The sequence below is a fragment of the Carcharodon carcharias genome, chromosome 12 (assembly GCF_017639515.1).
Source record: "Carcharodon carcharias isolate sCarCar2 chromosome 12, sCarCar2.pri, whole genome shotgun sequence".
Lineage (NCBI taxonomy): Eukaryota > Metazoa > Chordata > Chondrichthyes > Lamniformes > Lamnidae > Carcharodon > Carcharodon carcharias.
Window position 1 is genome coordinate 54,689,196 of NC_054478.1, and position 17,707 is coordinate 54,706,902.

The window sequence follows — 17,707 nt, forward strand, 5'->3', positions numbered from 1 at the left end:
ATTCTTTCCCTGGTTATCCCCTTACTCTTCAAGTACTTGTAAAATTACGTTGGATTTTCCTTTATTTTACCTGCCAATATTTTTTCATGCCCCCTTTTTGCCCGCCTAATTTCCTTTTTAAGTTCCCCCCTACACATCCTGTACTCCTCCAGGGCTTCTGCTGTTTTGAGCCCTCGGTATCTGCCATAAGCCTTCCTTTTTCTCCTTATCAAATCCTGTATATCCTGTGACATCCAGGGTTCCTTGGATTTATTGGTCCCACCCTTTGTCTTTACTGGAATATGTTGGCCCTGTGCTCTCCCTATTTCCTTCTTGAATGAGTTCCACTAATCTGACACAGATTTGCCTATAAGTAACTGCTCCCAGTCCACTCTGGCCAAATCATATCTGATCTTATTAAAATCGGCCTTCCCCCAATTTAGAACTCTGATTTCTGGCCCATCCTTGTCCTTTTCCATAACAACCTTGAATCCAACGGTGTTATGATCACTATCTGCAAAATGCTCCCCTACTGATACCTCTACCACTTGCTCGGCTTCATTCCCTAAAATAAAGTCCAGGACCGCCCCATCTATTGTAGGACCTTCTATGTACTGGCTGAAAAAGCTCTCCTGGATGCATTTTAAGAATTCCACTCTGTCTAAACCTATCACACTAAAACTAACCCAGTTAATGTTGGGGAAGTTGAAATCCCCCACTATTGCTACCCTGTTATTTTTATACTTCACTGAAATTTACCTGCATATCTGCTCTTCTATTTCTCTCTGACTGCTTGGGAGCCTATAGTACAGTCCCATCAATGCAACTGCTCCTTTTTTGTTTTTCAGTTCTAACCATATGGCTTTATTTGAGCAGCCTTCTAAGATGTCATCATTCCTTACTGCTGTAATTGATTCCTTGATCAATATTGCAATAGCCCCTCCTCTTTAACTCCTTCCCTGTCTTGCCTGAAGACCCTTTATCCTGGAATATTGAGCTGCCAATCCTGCCCCTCTCTCAACCATGTCTCTATGACAGCAATGACATCATACTTCCATGTGTTAATTTGTGCCCTCAACTCATCTTGCTTTTTCGTCAGACTCCTTGCATTAAAATAAATACCATCCAACCTTGCTAAACTCCCTTGTGCCTTAACTGGCCTATAACTTCTATGCCTTCCAGACTCAATTGCTCTCTCTTCTAATTTTGGCTGTGCATCTCCCCTTCCTGAACCTCATCTCAGGATCCCATCCCCTTGCCAAGTTAGTTTAAACCCTCCCCAACAGCACTAGCAAACCTTCCCGTAAGGATATTGTTCCCATTCCGGTTCAGTTGCAACCCGTCCAACTTATACAGGTCCCACCACTCCCAGAAATGGTAAGTGGCGGTGGTTAGCATCCAAAGTAAATGTGGTCAGGTAAAAGCTTTCTGTCATAAAGTTCATCTGTTTCTTGCTGATACCTGTCCGCTCTGTTGAGTCATTTCATTTGGCACCTTGTTACCGTGAGTACATCAAATCTTAAGAAAAATATAAGGCTACTCACCAGTCATGCCACTCTTCAGCAGAATTGATCCTTAAGATGCGACTATGGAAGACTGGAGCAAGTATGTAGAGCGCTTCAGATTTTATTTCATAGTGAACAAAATTACCAAGTAGAAAAAGCAGAAAGCCAACCTTTTGAGTAGATATGGCAATAAGTCATACAATCTCATTCGCAACATGATGGCCCCAAGCTTGCCTAATTCTAAATCCTATAATTAACTGGTGGACCTCATGAAAACGCACTTCCAGCTGAAGCTATCTGTAAGAATGCAGCGTTTTGAGTTAGGGCTCCGGGACAGTCCATCGCAACCTCTGTAGTGAACCTTAAGCAGTTGACAGTACACTGAAACTTCGGGGACACATTAACTGAAATGCTGTGGGACTGATTAGTTCATGGAGTTCAGGACGACGCCACACAGCACCGTTTACTCACTGAGGTCAATGTCAGCTTAAAGCGCGCCCTAGAAATGTCTCTCGCCATGAAGGTGCTGCGAGAGACTCGCAGACTCTACAACACATACAACATGGCGCTGTTATTCATGTGGGGTGGAAACTGCTGCACGTGGCGTGAAAACCAGGCCCTCAGCATCGAAGCGAGATGCAATGTCCATTGTTAGAAACACAAAAAGGCCCAGTAGAAACACTTCAGCAGCAACTCCAAAATTAAGCTGTCATAGATGTGGACGTGACCTCGGACCAGACACCTCTAAATTTAAGGAGGCAGAATGCCATCAGTGCCGTAAGAAAGGTCACATAGTAGGGCAATGCAAAGCAAAGTAAAATGAGCACATAAAGCAGCAAACCAAACATGATTGAATTAAAAAATAGAGCAGAATCTGAAGATGCCGACACTTATTACCTGTATAATGTAAATGCTGCAAAAACTAAACCCATCACTGTCATAACCCATGTTAATGAGAAACCACCAATAATGGAGGTAAAGACGGTGCCTCAACTACAGTGGTGGGAAAGCATATATTCAAATATCTTAATGAAGGTAGACAGCCAATAAACCTGAAGTAGACAACTGCTAAATTAAAGACATGCACTAGAGTGTCTGTTCAGGTGAAGGGCATTGCCATAGTACCAGTTTCTTATAGGCAACACACAGCCCAGCTGCCTGTGATAATAGTGAAAGAAGAAGGGCCCAGTCTTTTAGGCCAAGGCTAGTTACAGAAGATTAAGTTTGCCTGGTCTGAGATAAAAACAGGAGGTGCTTCTGAACTGCGAAGGAAACATGAAATGGTATTTCGGGATGAATTAGGGAAGTTAAAAGGCATGCAGGTCAAGATATATGTGGATCCTCAGGTGACACCATGTTTCTTTAAGGCCAGATATGTGCCTTAATTGTTGAAGGAGAAGGTGGATGTAGAACTGTGCTGGTCAGAAGAGCTGGGCATTAACCAACCTGTCCAATTCTTGGAATGGGCAGCACCCATAGTTCCAGTATTTAAGCCTGACCAAACTGTGTGTGGGGACTATAGATTGACTGTAAATAAGGCAGAAAACTGGACAAGTACCCCATTCCAAGGATAGAAGGTGTCTATGCAAAGCTGGCTGAATGCAAGTCCTATACAAAATTGGCTATGAGCCATGCTTACCAACAATTAGAACTGGATAGCACATCGAGAGAATACATGACTATTGACACACAAGGGTCTTTATCAGTACACTCGCCTACCCTTTGGAGTGTCGTCTGCCTGTGTTATCTTCCAAAGAACAATGGAGAGTCTTTTTCAAGGAATCCCTGAGTGGTAGTTTACTTAGAAGGTGTACTGCCCACAGGGTCAACTGAGACTGAACACTTTGCCAACCTGGAGGAGGTGCTAAGAAGGTTCATGGAAGCTGGCATATGGTTAAGGAAGGAAAAATGCACATTTCAAACACCAGAAGTTACCTGGATCACAGGGTTTGCATCCAGTAGAAGAGAAAGTTTGGGCAATAAAAGATGCATCCTCACCATCAAATGTAACCGAACTCAAGTCCTTCCTGGATATGATCAACTACTGTAGATGCTTTTTGCCAACTTATCAATTGTGTTAGCACCATTACACTTGTTAAAAAAGAATCACTGTTGGTCATCAAATTCACAACAGGAAGAAGCCTTTGTGAAAGTAAAGAAACTGTTGCATTCATTGTGTTTATTGGTACACACCGACACTAGACTCAGACTCATAGATGTCTACAGCACAGAAGGAGGCCATTCGCCCCATTGTGTTCGTGCCAATCAACAAAGATCTGACTACGCTAATCCAATTTTCCAGCGTTGGCCCATAGCCCTGGAGGCTATGGTAATGCAAGTGAATTTCTAAATACTTCTTAAATGTTAGCGTTTTTGACTTGATCACCCTTTCAGGCAGTGAGTTCCAGACTTCCACCACCCTCTGGGTGAAGAAATTTCTCCTCAATTCCCCTCTTAGCCTTCTATCTCTTACCTTAAATCTATGCCCCCTGGTTATTGACCCCTAATGGAAAAAGTGCCTTCCTATCCACCCTATCTATGCCCCTCATAATCTTATACACCTCTATCAGGTCCCCTCTCAACCTTTACTGCCCCAAGGAAAACAACCCCAGCCTATCCAATCTTTCCTCATAGCTCAGACTCTCCAGCCCAGGCAGCATCCTGGTAAATCTCCACTGCACCCTATCCAGTGCAATCACATCCTTCCTATTATGCGGTGACCAAAACTGCACACATTACTCCAGTTATAGTCTAACCAGCATTTTTTACAGTTCCAGCATAACTTCTCTGCTCTTGTATCCTATGCCTCGGCTAATAAAGGCAAGTATCCCATATGCCTTCTTAACCACCCTATCTACCTCTCCTGCTACCTTCAGGGATCTATGGATTATGCACATCAAGGTCCCTCTGATCTTCAGTACTTCCAGGGTCCTACCATTCATACTGCCTTGTTAGCATTCTCGGTTGCATTACCTCACACTTTTCTTGGTTGAATTTCATTTTCCACTGCTCTGTCCACCTGAACAGTCCATGGATATCCTCCTGCAGTTTACGGCTCTCCTCCTCACTATTTACCACCCTTCCAATTTTCATGTCATCCACAAATTTCTTGATCATATCCCTTACATTTGAGTCCAAATCACTTATGTACAACACAAGCAGCAAGGGCCCCAGCATCGAGCCCTGTGGAACCCCATTGGAAACAAACTTCTAGTCACAGAAACATACCCCTACCATCACCCTCTGTTTCCTGCCTTACAGCCAATTTTGGATCCAACATGTCACCTTCCATTGGATCCCATGGGCTCTTATTTTCTTGACCAGTCTGCCATGAGGGACCTGATCAAAAGCCTTGCTAAAGTCCATGTAGAGCACATCAAATGCATTACCCTCATCAATACTCCTGGTTGCCTCCTCAAAAAATTTGATCAAATTTGTCGAACACAACCTTCCCTTAACAAGTCCATGCTGCGTATCCATGATTAATCTGTGTCTCTCCAAGTGCAGGTATATCCTGTCCCTCAGAATTTCCTCTAGTAACTTCCCCACCACTGAGGTTAGACTGACTGGCCTGTAATTTCCTGGTCTATCCCTTCCTCCCATTTTTAACAATGGGACAATGTTAGCAGTCCTCCAGTCCTCTGGAACCTCACCCTGTGGCCAGAGAGGATTTGAAGATTACTGCCAGAGCCCCTGAAATCACTTCCCTTGCTCCCTTCAACAGCCTGGGATACATCTCATCTGGGCCTGTGTATTTATCCACTTTTAAGGCCACTAAACCCACTAGTACCTCCTCTCCCTCTATGTTAATTTCCTCTAATATTTCACAGTCCTCCACCCTGATGTCTATATATGCATCATCCTTTTCCATTGTGAAGACCAATACAAAGTATTCATTAAGGACTGCACCCATGTCTTCCAGGTTCACACACAGATTACCTCTAGGGTCGCTAATTGGCCCTACTCTTTCCCTGGTTATTTAAAAAAAACCCTTTGGGTTTTCCTTTATTCTACCTACCAATGCTTTCTCATGCACTCTCTCAGCTTTCCTGATTTCTATTTTAAGTTCCCCTCTGCAATTTTTATACGCCTCTAAGGACTTGGCCTTCAGTATCTGCCATAAACTTCTCTTTTTTCCTTAATCCTAACCTTTATATCCCTTGACATCCAGGGATCTCCGGACTTGGGGCCCCCTTTTGTCTTTACAGGAATATATTTGCCCTGTACTCTCGTTATTTCCTCCTTGAATGCCTCCCACTGCTCTGAAACAGTTTTATGTTCAAGTAGCTGCACCCAGTCCACTTGGGCCAAATCGCATCTCATCTTAGTAAAATTAGCCTTTCCCCAGTTAAGAACTTATATTCCATAACTATCCTAAATCTAACTGACTTATGGTCACCATCTCCAAAATGCTCCCCTACTGATACACCTTTCACCTGCCTGGGTGCATTTCCAAATATTAGGTCCAGAACTGCCCCCTCCCTTGTTGGGCATTCTATGTACTGGCTAAAAAAGTTCTCCTGAGTGCAACTTAAGAATTTTGCTCCCTCCCTACCTTGCACACTAAAACTATCCCAATTAATGTTTGGGTATTTAAAATCCCATACTATTACGGCCCTATTATTCTTACACTTCTCTGAAATTTGATTACATATTTGATCCAGTATCTCTTCCTGACTGTTTGGGGGCCTATAGTACACACCCAACAGCGTGTTTTCCCCTTTTGTGTTTTTTACTTCTAACCATATGGCTTCATTTGATGATCCTTCCAAGATATCATCCCTTCTCACTGCTATAATTGATTCCTTGATCAATATTGCAACCCCCTTCCTCTTCTATCCCCCTTTCAACCTCATTTGAATGCCCTATAGCCAGGAATATTGCGCTGCCAATCCTGCCCTTCTTTTAGCCAAGTCTTAGTCATAGCTATGATATCATACTCCAAGGTGTCTATCCATGCCCTCAGCTCATCTGTCTTATTCCTCAGGCTCTTTGCAATAAAAATATTCCATTTAGCCTTGATTAACTCACTTCTTTCTTATCTTGCCTATGTTTCCTCTGCCTTCCAGACTCACTTACTAAGATTTTAACTTCTAATTCCATCTCAGCTTCTCTCCCCTCTGAACTACTTTTCAGGATCCCATCCCCTTGCCAATTTAGTTTAAATCTGCCCCAACTGCATTAGCAAACCTCCCCACAAGGATGTTGGTCCAGTTCCTGTTCAGATGTAACCTTCCCAACAAATCCCACCTCCCCCAGGAATGGTCCCAATATCCCAGGAGTCTAAAGCTCTCCCTCCTACACCATCTCTCCAGCCATGCATTCATCTGCTCTCTCCTTCTGTTCCTATACTCACTACTGTGTAGCACTAGGAGTAATCTGGAGATTACTACCTTTGAAGTCATGCTGTTCAATTTCCTACCTAACTCCCTAAGTTTGCCTGCAGGACCTCATTTCCCTTTCTTCCCATGTCATTGGTCCCAACATGGACCATGACCTCTGGCTGTTCACCCTCCCTCTTCAGAATGTCCTGCAACCATTCCCTAACATCCTTGACCCTGGCACCTGGGAGGCAACATACGATCCTGGAGTCACGTCTACGGCTGCAGAAGCCCCTGTCTACTCCCCTCACTGAGTCCCCTACCACTATTGCCCTTCCACACTTCTTCTTCCCGCCCTGAGCAGCAGGACTACCACAGTGCCCTGGCCTTTGCTCAGCACTCCACAGAGGAACCGTAACTCTCACTGTTTCCAAGGCCAAAAAACTGTTTGCGAGCGAGATGCACTCGGGGGATTTTCTCACTAACTGCCTGGTCCCCTTCTTCTGGCAGTCACCCATTCCCTCTCTGCTTGCACTTCCTTAAGCTGAGCGGTGACCACGTCCTGAAATGTGCTATCCACGAACCTCTCAGCCTCAAGAATGCACCGTAATGCCTCCTGCTGCTGCTCAAGCTCCAAAACCCAGTTGGAGGCACCTCCTGCCCACACATGGTCATCCAGACTGCCAGGAATGTCTAGGATTTCCCACATAATGCAGGATGTGTAAATCATGGGACTGAGCTCCCCAGACATATCTTTACTAGATAAGAATATGGACCCTTGTTTTTACTTTACCCTTACTCCTACTTGAGTATAGACTAGATGCTGGATCCTCTAGATAGACTAGATCCTCTAGGTGCTGCTGACCCATTGAAAGAGTTGATATTAACATGTGATGCTTCTCCTTATGGTGTAGGAGCCATGTTATCATATAGGATTGAAAATGGATCAGAAAGTCCTATTGGCTATTACTCGAGAACCCTCTTCACAGCTGAGGAGGGTTATTCCCAGCTAGAAAAGGAAGGTTTATCAGTGGTATTAGGAGTAAGGAAATTCCACCAGTACCTGCATGGATGACATTTCAATTTTGTGTCAGACCATAAGCCATTAATGGGTTTATTCAGTGAGGATAACGCTATTCTGCCAATAGCACCAGCAAGAATAAAACATTGGGCTCTGATATTATTGGTATATGAGTATTATTTTATGTACCATCTTGGCTTACGCATTGCAAATGCAGACGCACTCAGTCACCTCATATTAGCAGATAGCTTTGTACATGCTCCTGTTCCACAAGAAGTTGTGCTAGTACTGAATTTCTTGGATCCTTCGCCTGTGTGTGTGAAGTAAATTAGAAATTGGGCAAAAAGTGATCCAATATTGTTGAAAGTCAGGGGCTTTGTTTGGGAAAAATGGTCAAATTCACCTGTATCTGAAGACTTGAGACCATTCCATGCCAGAAACACAGAGTTAAGCTGTCAAGATGGAATTTTGTTGTGGGGATCAAGTTATCATCCCCTCATAAGGTAGAAAACCACTTTTGACAGAAATTCACAGTGTGCATCCAGGCATATCAAAATTGAAAATGCTTGTGTGAAGCTATGTCTGGTGGCCAAGGATTGACAGTGATATTGAAAGCATGGTCAAGCACTGTCTCCATTGTCAGCAGTAACAGAAGTTGCCTGTTTCAGCTCCCCTGCATCTGGGGGAGTGGCCTGGTTGACCCTGCATTAGACTACATACCAATTATGTCAGGCCAGTCTTAGGTATCATGTTTTTGTTGATTGTAGATGCACATTCTAAATGATTGGATGTATATGAAGTCGAAATGCCAACATCGAGCACAACTATCAAGAAGCTGCGTCATTGTTTTAGCATACGTGGCTTACCTGAAATCATCATTTCTGATAAGGGCACAGCCTTTACCAGGACAGAAATTCAAAAATTCATGAATCTAAATAGAAACAGACATATTAAAACAAGTTCTGACGAAGGGTCATGAGGACTCGAAACGTCAACTCTTTTCTTCTCCGCCGATGCTGCCAGACCTGCTGAGTTTTTCCAGGTAATTCTGTTTTTGTTTTGGATTTCCAGCATCTGCAGTTTTTTTGTTTTTATATTAAAACAGCCCCTTCCCAACCCCCATCGAATGGTTTGGCCAAGAGAGCGGTACAAACTTTCAATTCTGGTATGAAGAGGTTATCAGAAGGTACTCTAGAAACTTGACTTTCCCACTTTTTTCTCAGATATTGTACAACGCCACATTTGACTACAGGTTCAACACCGTCTGAATCATTGATGAAACGCCACCTGTGTACATGGTTAAGCCTGGTGTTTCCAAACTTAGAGGGAAAGGTAGAGAGGAATCAGAGTAACCAAAAGTTGAACAACAATATACACAGCAAAGCTCGCACATTCAATGTAGCTGACACTGTATTCATTCAAAGTTTTGGAAGTGGACCTTGTTGGGTTCCTGGAACCATTGTCTCAGAGACTGGTCCATTATCTTTCCAAGTACAAGTGGAAGATGGAATTGTTCATAAGCACGTAGATCATATTCGTGCTAGAGTGACATTCCAACAACCAACTATTCCCCTCGTGATTAACATTGAACTATCAATTTCTGAGGTGACAGATCAACCTAGAATAGATATGACCAAAGTCCCAGTAGAGTTGCTAAAGCCATAACTGCCACTTTCTAATGATGACTCTCATGCTAAAGTTCCAGATTCTGTCAATCCTGTTGAGGAACCTCAAGTGGTAGAGCTATGCTGCTCTAGCCGTATAAGGAGAGCACTTCAGAGACTTGATCTTTAATCACCAGAAGTTGTATATATGTATATATTGTTGAATATTCTACTGTTTCTATGTAAGTAGAAATTGTAAAAAAACTAAAGGGGGAGGAAAGGTAGTAACTGAAGGTATAGCCTCTTCTGCTGTTTATCAGGGGTCACATGATGTTCTAGGAGGATCCGACCAATAAACACTAAGCGCAGGTAATCCAGGGGCGGGGCTTCCTGACGAGAGTCCTGATCGAACATGTAGCACCTGAAAAGCTCTCTGTGATAAAGTTTATCTATTTCTTGTTAAAACCTGTCTGCTCCATCAAGTCATTACAGACACCATCCAGGATAAAACAACCCATTTGATTGGAACCGGATCCGCCAGCTTAAATTTTCACCTCCTCCAACATTGACGCATGGTAGGAGCAGTGTGTACCACATGCAATCTGCACGGCAGCAACTCGCCAAGCCTCCTTTGATTGCATGTTGCAAAACAATGACCTATACTCACAGGAGAAGGACAGCAGGTATATGGGGAAGAATTTTCAGGTTGGCGAGCAGGAGCAAGGCCCATTCGCCGATGCATAAAATAACATGTGGTGATGTCAGGCGGGCGTCCCGACGTCACCATGCATCATTTAGATTTTCAATTCAGCGGGCACACAGCTGGCCTTTTCAGCCCATTTAAATATCAATTAAAACAATAAGCTGAGCTGCCCGTCTAACCTTAATGTTGGCGGGCAGGTGAAGAGCCCAGGCGGCCTTCACATTTTTCATGGAACCTCATCCACGGGCGGGATGAGGTTTCATGAAGGGTTTGTTAATAAAGAATTTTCAAACATTTGATGAACATGCCCCAGCTCATATGGCGCTGTCACATGAGGGGACATGTCTAAATAATGTTTTTCTGACTTTAATAAAATCTTACATTCTGAACTTCATCCTCCTGAGGCAGCTCTCTGCCTCAGGAAGATTTCTGTGCTCTTTTGAGCGTATGCGTGAAAGAGCATAGGCCTTGACTCAGGGAATCCCCTCCACCCGCACAGGGAGCACTCAGTGATTCTGGGCACGTGTCACGCTGGGCCGGCCTTAATTGGCCCGCCCACGTAAAATGGCGGTACGGCTCCAATCAGGGGCGTTGATGAGGCTCACTCCCAACACCATACAACCCCCCCCTAATGGGGGGAAATTTCTGCCCATGGGAACACCACCACCTACAAGTTTTCCTCCAAGGCACACACCATCCTGACTTCAAATTATATTGCCGTTCCTTCACTGTCACTGGGTTAAAATCCTGGAACTCCCTTCCGAATAGCACCAGAAGGACTACAGCGGTTCAAGAAGGTGGCTCACCACCATCTTCTCAAGGACAATTAAGCTTGGGCAACAAATACTGGCCTAGCCAGCGACACCCAAGTCCCATGAAAGAATTTTTAAAAATCGAGAGCTGTGTGGTACAGCTTTCTTTCTTTGCTGCCTGCGTTCCTGTGCCCTGTCATGCTACAGCCCAACAGGAACTGCAACCATTGCCATCAGGAGTGATAGCAAGCTTTCTGCTCAGAAGCCTTAAAACTCCACTGAACTTCTTGCAAAAGTCCAATCCCATTTCTCTCTGACTCTAAGGACTTATTTTACCTCCTCCAAAAACACAGTACACAGTACTTCCACCAACTCTGCAGCAGCAAAAGAAATTCAAAAGCACTAGCTCACCTGAAAGTCCAATGCTGATTCCTTGAAATAGTACTTGTGGGGGTGGAACTGAAAGCATATTCAGCTGTAAGTGTTTAAAAGAAGGTATTAGCAGAATCTGTGAGATTGAAAATGGAAGATCCGGCACCAAATTATTATTAGGCACTGAGTGCCATGATGATCTGCCTACTCTACTTGTGTCAGCGCAGGTATGACCACCCAGGCTATCACCCTTCTAAGCATGGCGATCCACGCAGACCATGTAAGTGGCAAGAAGTAGATCAGCCACCATTTTCAACTCTTCCAGGGCCCCTTAACACTGACACCAGCTAATACTGGAGTTGTTGTTGATCTTACTGGGATGTTTACCTGGAAAACAGACACACTGATCTTAAATACTGTATGAACAGTTTTTTTTTAAATCATGCCTTACTGTTAAATTTAACAACTAGATTAAAAATTCTCAAAATATTGTTGTTCATTTGCTGTTTGCTTAACTGTCTGCTTCAAATAATAAGCTAACTGCCAACTAATTACATGTAAGAAGTCTATTTAATTTATATTTGAACAAATCTGCAGTGAAATGGTAAATATTTACATTTGTAAACACTAAACTTAAAAGCAAGCTGTAATCATTTTTTGAAAAGGACAACTTCAGAATAATTTTGCCTTATTTTTTCATTTACCATCACCATTATTATTATTATTATTATCATCATCATTGGCTATTGCTCGCTAGGGAGAATGATTGTCTTCCATGAACCCGAAGATTGCTGATGAGGCTGATTCGGGATCTGCAGACTTTATGGCAAGTAGGGTATTTGCTGGCATGTGCAACGCCTGGTTGTGTTTGGGTCATGATGCGTTCTTTTCACTGCTTTTGCTTTTCCTCTTCACTTTGTCGTTTTGGGTCTCAAAAAGTTGGGATCCTTCCCACAGACTCTGCTGCCATCTAGTTCGGTCCAAGACGATGGTCTCCCAGGTGTTGATTTCAATGCTGCATTTCTTCATGTTGGCTTTCAGCACATCCTTGAAGTGCGTCTTCTGTCTTCCCCTCTGTGCATCTGCCCTGACTGAGCTAGGAGAAGACCTGCTTTGGGAGCCTGGTGACATCCAAACTATGTGACCAACTCAAAGAAGCTGATGGCAGATGATCATAGCCTTGCTGCTTGTGAGGGGACACGATATTGGTGCATCTGTCCTCCCATTTAATATGTAAGATCTTCCCCAGGCAGCACTGATGTCACAACTCCAGTGTTTTGGGGTGCCTCCTATATGTTATCCATGCTCCAGCCCCATACAGTAAGGAAAGGATTACAATCGAATGGTAGACCATGAACTTGGTTTCAGTTTTGATGTTGTGATCTTCAAACGCTCACTTCCTCAGGTGGCCAAAGACTACACCAGCAGATTTCAGGCGATGCTGGATTTCTTCATCAATGTCAGTCTCCTATGAAAGGTAACTTGCAAGGTATTGGAAGTGTTCGACATTTTCCAGGCACTCATCATGAATCCTAATTAATGGGGCTGGGGCATGTGCATTTGCGAGTTTGCTGATGGAGGATTTTGGTCTTCTGAATGTTGAGTTTAATCCCATATTCATGTGTGCCTCAGTAAATATGTTGATGATTCCCTGGAGATATATTTCTTACAGAACACTTACTGCAGCATCATCAGTGTATTGGAGCTCAATGACGGAGGTTGAGGTGGTCTTAGTTTTTGATTGGAGCCACCTGAGATTAAATAGTTTACCATTCATTTGATAAGTAAGCTGCACTCCAGCAGGGAACTTGTCTCTAGTCAGAAGCATGACAGCAATGAAAACCATAAAAAGAGGTGAAGCAATGACACAACCCTGTTTTACTCCTGTTTTAACCTCAAAAAAGTCTGTGATGGACCCGCTGTTAAGGATTGCTGCTCGTACGTCATCATGTCGCAAGCAAAAGATGGTAATAAATTTTGAAGGACATCCATACTTCAGTAAAATCTTCCAGAGTGCCTCACAATTTACAGAGTAAAAGACCTTTGTCAAGTCAAAGCACACTATGTGGAGAGGTTGATCGCGATATTTTTCTTGTAGTTGGTGAACTGTAAAAATCATGTTGGCCGTGTCTCTTGATGACCTAAACCCATATTGAGATTCGGGGAGTAGCTCTTCAGCAAATGTAATAAATCAGTTCAGAATGGTTCTCGTAATGATCTTTCCTGCCTCTGTAATTTCCACAATTGAATTTATCCCCTTTCTTGAGTATTGTCACAATCATGGAATCCTTGAGATCATTCGGGACTCCCTCAACATTCCAGATCTGTAGGATAAGGGCATGGAGCTGGAACGTTAGTACCTCTCCACTTTGTTTAAAGGTTTCAGCGGGGATTCCATCACCTACTGCTGCTTTGTTGCTGTTAAAGGGGAGGCAGTGGCATAGTGACGTTGTCACTGGACTAGTAATTCAGAGACCCAGTGTAAAGCTCTGGGTTTGAACCCCACCATGGCAGATGGTGAAATTTAAATTCAATAAATATCTGGAATTAAAAGTCTAATGATGACAATGAAATCATTATCGAATGTTGTAAAAATCCATCTAATTCACGAATGCCCTTTAGGGAAGGAAATCTTCCATCCTAGCCAACATATGACTCCAGATCCCCAGGAATGTGGTTGACTCTGAAATGGCCTAGCAAGCCACTCAGTGTATCAAACCATTAAAAAGTCTAAAAGGAATGAAACTGGATGGACCACCTGGCATTGGCATAGGCACCAGAAATGACAACAGCAAACTCAGGCCTGCTTACCCTGCAAAGTCCTCCATATTAACATGTGGGTCCTAGTGCCAAAATTGGGAAAGCTGTCTCACAGACTTGTCAAGCAACAGTCTGGCATAGTCATACTCACAGAACCATACCTTACAGATAATGTTCCAGACATCACCTTCACCATCCCTGGGTACATCTTGTCCCACCAGCAGTACAGACCCAGCAGAGGTGGTGGTACGGCGGCATACAGTCAGGAGGCAGTTGCCCTGGGAGTCCTCAACATCAACTCTGGATTCCAAGAAATCTCATGGCATTAGGTCAAACATGGGCAAGGAAACCTCCTGTTGATTACCACGTACCGCATCCACCCCACCCACCCACTCAGCTAAGGAATCAGTACTCCTCCACATTGAACACTGAAGGTGACAAGGGTGCAGAATACACTCTAGGTGGGGGACTTCCATGTCCATCACCAAAAATGGCTCAGAAGCACCAGTACAGACTGAGCGGGCCATGTTCTAAAGGACAGAGCTGCTAGACTGGGTCTGCAGCAGGTTTCGAGGGAACCATCAAGAGACATAGATTCAAAATAATTGACAAAAGGAGTAATAGTGATGTGAGGAACAAATTTTTTCATCCAGGAGGTGTTGGAGTCTGGAACGAACTTCCTGAGAGAATGGTGAAGGCAGGTTCAATTGAGGTATTCAAAAGGGAATTGGATTGCTACCTGAAAATAAAGAAAGTGCAATGTTACAGCGATAGGGCAGGGGAGTGGGACTAGGTAAAATGCTCTTTCAGAGGGCCAGTGCAGACTTGATGGGCTGAAAGGCCTCCTTCTGCACCATAAAGATTCTGTAATTCTGTGAAGAGGGAACAACACATTTGATCTCATCATCACCAATCTGCCCAATGTAGATGCATCTGTCCATGACAGTATTGGTAGGAGTGACCACCGCACAGTCCTTGTGGAGATGAAGTCCCGTTTTAACATTTAGGATACCTTCCATCATGTTGTGTGGCACTACCACCATGCTAAATGGATAGATTTTGAGCCAATCTAGCAACTCAAGACTGGGCAGCCATGAGGCACTGTGGGCCATCAGTAGCAGCAGAATTGTACTCAACCACAATCTGTAACCTCATGGTCCAGTTAGGGGATCAATTAGGGGTTCAATGAAGTGCATGGGGGCATGCCAGGAGAAGCACCAGGCATACCTAACAATGAGATGTCAACCTGGTGAAGCTACAACATAGGACAACTTGCGTGCCAAACAGCATAAGCAGCAAGTGATAGACAGGGTTAAGTGATCCCACAACCAACGGATCAGGGCTAAGCTCTGCTGTCCGGCCACATCCGGTCATGAATGGTGGTGGATAATTAACCAACTCACTGGAGGAGGAGTCTCCACACAATCCTCATCCTCAATGATGGAGGAGCCCAGCACATCAGTGCATAATATAAGGCTGAAGCATTTGCAACAATCTTCAGCTTGAGGTGCCGAGTGGATGATCCATCTCAGCCTCCTCCAGAGGTCCCCAACATCATAGATGCCAGTCTTCAGCCAATTTGATTCACTCCACATGATATCAAGAAATGGCTGAAGGCACTGGATTTTTTTTTATTCATTCATGGGATATAGGTGTCGCTGGCTAGGCCAACATTTATTACTCATCCCTAATTGCCCTTGACAATGTGGTGGTGAGCTGCCTTCTTGAACCGCTGCAGTCCATGTAGTGTGATTACATCCAGAGTGCTGTTAGGGAGGGAGTTGCAGGATTTTGTCTGCTGCCATTGTCCTTCTAAATGGTAGTGGTCTTGGATTTGGAAGGTGCTGTCTAAGGAACCTTGATGAGCTCCTGCAGAGCACCTTGTAGATAGTACACACTGCTGCTACTGTGCATCAATGGTGGAGGGAGTAAATGTTTGTGGATGGGGTGCCAATCAATCAGGCTGCTTTATCCTGGATGCTGTCAAGCATCTTGAGTGTTGTTGGAGCTGCACTCATCTAGGCAAGTGGAGGGTATTCCATCACACTACTGACTTGTGCATTGTAGATGGATAGGCTTTGGGGAGTTAGGAGGTGAGTTACTCGCCACAGGATTCCTAGCCTCTCACCTGCTCTTGTAGCCACAGTAGTTATATGGCTAGCCCCGTTTAGTTTTTGGTCAATGGTAACTCCCAGGATGTTGATAGAGGGGGATTCAGTGATGGTAATGCCATTGAATGTCAAAGGGCAATGGTTAGATTCTCTCTTGTTGGAGATGGTCATTGCTTGGCACTTGTGTGGTGTAAATGTTACTTACCATTTGTCAGCCCAAGCCTGGATATTGTCCAGGTCTTGCTGCATTTGGGCATGGACTGCTTCAGTATCTGAGGAGTTGTGGATGGTGCTGAATTTATCAGCAAACAGCCCCACTTCTGACCTTATGACAGAAGGAAGATCCATCAGCAGATACATGAGAACACCACCACCTGGAAGTTCCCCTCCAAGCCACTCACCATCCTGACTTGGAAATATATTGTTACTCCTTCACTGTCGCTGGGTTAAAATACTGGAACTCCCTTCTTAACAGCACTGTGGGTGTATTTACAGCACATAAACTGCAGCGATTCAAGAAGACAACACACCACCGCCTTCTCAAGGGCAATTAGGGATGGGCAATAAATGCTGGTCAGCGACACCCACATCCTATGAATGAATTGAACAAACATGTGTGATGGCTTTCATCACCACCATAGGCTTAGACACAGTTCTTAGTTCGTCTCTGATTGGGTGTAGTGGGATGGAGTTCAAAGCACTCTCATCAACAATTGATCCTTGATTAAAAAGGTTTTCAAAATGCTCCCTCTAACGGCGTTGACAACTTCCTTTTCCTTGATAAGATCTCTCCTGTCTTTAGGCCTCGGAGGAGCTGGTCCTTGAGTACTTGGGCCATAAATGGTCTTTGTGGCCGTGAAGATGTCACGGATATCATTCATGTCAGCGACATGTTGAATTTCCTTTGCCTTGTCTGCCCACCACAATATCTTCATGTCACCAGTGCACATTTGTACCTCAACCTTTACTTGTTGGTAAGACAGTTTCTTTTGCTTTGAGGTCAGGTCATTCCACCAGGCACAGAAAGTCTTGTGCTTACAGTCAATCAGTTCGCTGATATTCTGATCATTTTCATCAAACCAATCCTGGTGTTTCTGAACAGGAAATCCAAGTGAACCTTTGCAGGCATTGATCATATTGACCTTAAGGACATCTCATACACTATGGACACTCTTCTTCTGTCCTTGGCTGAAGTTTGAAAGTTTTCCTCTCAGGCATTGTTGGAATTGATCTCTTTTGATTGGATCCTACAGAGCTATGAATCTGATCTTTCTTGCTCATGTCTTCTATTGCACCCGTCATTTGGGAACCAGTTTGATGGACAAAACTGAATGAATAAGTCAATGATTCATCCAGCAGTCATCACCCCTTGTCATTGCTCTGGTTGTATGGACACCTTTGTGATTGCGGGCACAGACAATTATGTAATTGATCAGATGCCAATGCTTGAACCTGGGTGTTGCCATGACATTTTGTACTTGTCCTTCTGGTGATGATAGCCCATGTTCTGTGCATTTCGTAGGGAGTAGAATGGCATTGGAGTTGATATTTCTAATTCCTTCCTTGCCAATTGTTCCAT